Below are 3,405 nucleotides of genomic sequence, written 5' to 3'. Positions count from 1 at the left end.
ACTGATTTTGAAGTAGCTGCACTGGTTACCAGTTAGCTTCTGGATCCAATTCAAGGTGTTGCTCCTCACCTTTAAAGCCCTTCATGGTCTGGGACCCCTATACCTTCGCCTTTCCCTTTATGAACCCTTCCCCACTTCATTCATCTTTGCAGGGCTTGTTGGTGGTTCCTGGCCCCAGGGTCACTTGACTTTCTTCCACCAGGAAGAGGGCCTTTACGATTGTGGCACCCTCCCTTTGGAATGCACTGTCAGAAGGCACTCATGCTCAGCAGGATCTGTTGAGGTTTCAAAAACTCTGCAAGGCAGAACTATTCCAGCGTGTTTTTGCTATCTAATATTCTTCTGAGAGGCAGAGCACATTGCTGTGCATTTTATCTACCTGCAATGTTTATGTTATTCTCAAGGTTTTATAAACGGGGGTTGTGAATTTTTTGAATATTATATTTTTGTATTGGTTTAAACTGTTGCAATTGCTGTGAATTCCTTCAAGATCTTGAAGAGAAGTGGTATAAAAATTAAAAATGATGATGATGATGATGAGGGGCTTATTTGATATATGGTAGGATATTAAAATGAAGATAATGTTCAAATTCTGTTGTAAGTTAGGAAAATCATTCCTGTTTATTAGAACTACTTGACTGCTTTATTCTATTTTCATTAGTAAACATATTAAAATACTTGGCATGTTATTCAATTAAACGCAAGATTACTAACTGACAGACTGAAGTGCATTGATTTTTTTCAATTACATTAAGCTAAGTACACTGCTAAAAAGTTTCATTAGTTTGCCTCACTTCACTTTCACTCTTGCTTACTATGGAGTGCAAAATTAGAGGCGTAAAGGAAATTTAATATTTTATTTTTAAATTAACTCAGCAGTTTTTAAAGGGTTGGTCCTTTTTCAGTGTTAAATTCATCAAAAACCTTGTGTATTATAGAATAGCAATGATTCCCCAACCAGTCATTTAGCAAAGACCGTTCCAAGAGATGGGGGTCCCAGTGTCTTAACTGGAAGGCATAATGAGACAATGGTGGAAGCTGGTACCTTATTTACATCCGCAGGAGGGAGGGGATGTGGCTTATTGGTAGAGCATCAGCTTGGTATGCAGAAGGTCCCAGGTTCAATCCCCGGCATTTCCAGTTAAATGGATCAGGTGGTAAGTGATGTGAAAAACCTCTGCCTGGAGAGCCACTGTCAGCCTAAGTAGACCATACTGACTCAGATGGACCAATGGTCTGATTCAGTCCAAGGCAGCTTCATGTGTTCATGTCTAGTGAGTGATTAGCTGACGCAGAAACCGACTCAAGTGTTCATAGACCTTGCTGACAATGAAGCAGCTCTCTGCCTGAGATACAAACTGTGGTGCCTCTGGCTTCCTTCTCCTGTCATTGCTATGCATCACTGAAAGGGGATCAGCAACTTTACCACAGAGCATCAGGAGGACTCGGAGGAGAAGTTCCGTGGCTGCTGAACAGACAGCAGTGCCAATTGGTAGCTGTGCACCTACAGGGCATCACAGCCTGGATGTCTCTGCCACGGCCTCCTGCCATTTTACAGTAAGGGCACCAGATCCCCAATGCGCTTGCATCAAACCCAATGCAAACAAATATAATATCATCACAAACAACAGAAATAAACAGTACGTATTAGGTAAAAGCAAATGGAAATGAAGCTGTTGGCGACCCAAATGTTGCTTGGAAGAGTCTCTTATTTTCCCAGTACAAAGCCAGTTGTTTGAATCAAGCTGATGTTGCCTATGGACCATTTTCAAAGTCAATTTACCTTTGCAATGCGTTTAAAGGGGGAAGGAGTAATTGTGAGGGGTTTCCCACTGAACTGCTTCTCCTGAAGATGTCATTTATTTTCAGTTTCACAGCTCTGCTGGGAAAGGTTTGTGCTGGTTTAGTGCCTACTGTTTATGCCAAGAGATCCTCTGCTCCTCAGCAGTGAAGAGAGCATCACATTCATTTCCTACCCTAACAGGTTATGATCCATTTCATTAATACTGCCGAAAATATGTGATGAACTATTTCAGTTTCTAAAACCTTCACTGTTCCAACAAGACAATCGGATGGATGAGTTATATTATCTACAGACTTTGCTGCGCTCTGATTTCTAATGAGATAAAAGGTACTTTTCATAGGCTGGAAATTTACTTATTTATTTATTTTGTTTATTATTTAGGGGGGCGGAATTACGCAGCATCTCCAGGGTCCTGCTTGAGGCAGCTTACAAACAAGAACAATACCATAAAATCATTTTTAAAAATATTATAAACTATAAATAAAAAACAAAACAAGTCATTACAACATGCCAGGGGCATAAAAACCACCCCGAAACAGCCACTGAGCACCAGCTGAGCCTCAAAGAGGAAGAGAAGATTCCAAAGGGAAGGAGCCACCACTATAAATGCTCTCTAGTTGCCACCCACCCCTATTCTGCAGTCAGGAGCAGAACAAGCAGAGCTTGGGAGGTAGATCGTAACTAGAGGCCTGACAGCACACTCCTTCCAGGGCCATCCAAGAGATTCCAAGAGATTAACTAAAAGATTCCTCTACAGTATTGATCCTTCAGCTTTAATTTACACTGTTAACAAACATGACCTTTCAGAATCAAAAAGAGTCCAGTAGCACCTTTAAGACTAACCAAATTTTGGAAAATATACTACAAGAAAGTAAGAAGAAGATATCAAAAATTTATAAAATACTTTTGAAGTGGTATACAGAAGATGAATCTGTTAAAGTCCAGATGGTGAAGTGGGCTATCAACTGTCAGAGAGATATAACAATGGAATCATGGGAGTATCTGTGGAAAATACATTAAAAATTTCAACCTGCACTAGTATTAAGGAGAATGTTTATAAAATGATATATAGGTGGTATTTGATGCCTAAAAAAATAGTGCATGGAAATGCTAAGATGTCAGATAAATGTTGGAAATGTAAAAATCATGAAGGATCATTGTATCATATGTGGTGGACTTGTGAGGTGGCTAAACTGTACTGGGGAGATATTCTAGAAGTGATGAATGAAATTTTGTAGATATCGATAACAAACAACCCAGAACTATTGCTACTGAACTTAAATATGGAAGATGTTCCTATGCAATATAGAACATTATTATTTTATATGACAACAGCGGCAAGAATATTATATGCGCAGAAATGGAAGGTGCAAGAAATACCATCTGTTGAAGACTGGATGCAAAAATTGCTGTACATGGCAGAAATGGATACAATGACAAGGCGGCTGAGAGATCAGAATTTAGAAGAATTTTTTAATGAATGGGGGAGATTAAGACAATATTTAGAGAAGAAGTGGGACGTAAAGGGAAAAACTGTGGCAACTGGAAAGTTATTAAACTTGGAGATTAGGAGATATGAATCTTTATCTGATAAAGGGAAG

The 3,405-nt window shown here is 39.4% G+C and overlaps 1 non-coding gene across 1 annotated transcript; it reads left to right on the top strand.

The window, feature by feature from the left end:
* Positions 1 to 1,068: 1,068 nt before the first annotated feature.
* Positions 1,069 to 1,140, top strand: TRNAT-GGU (transfer RNA threonine (anticodon GGU)). The gene has a single exon. It is a non-coding gene; the product is annotated as a tRNA-Thr (tRNA).
* The last annotated feature ends 2,265 nt before the right edge of the window (positions 1,141 to 3,405 follow it).

This window comes from Eublepharis macularius, chromosome 1 (assembly GCF_028583425.1).
Source record: "Eublepharis macularius isolate TG4126 chromosome 1, MPM_Emac_v1.0, whole genome shotgun sequence".
Lineage (NCBI taxonomy): Eukaryota > Metazoa > Chordata > Lepidosauria > Squamata > Eublepharidae > Eublepharis > Eublepharis macularius.
The sequence above is the reverse complement of the archived record's forward strand: the minus strand, read 5'-3'. Positions and strand labels throughout refer to the sequence as shown.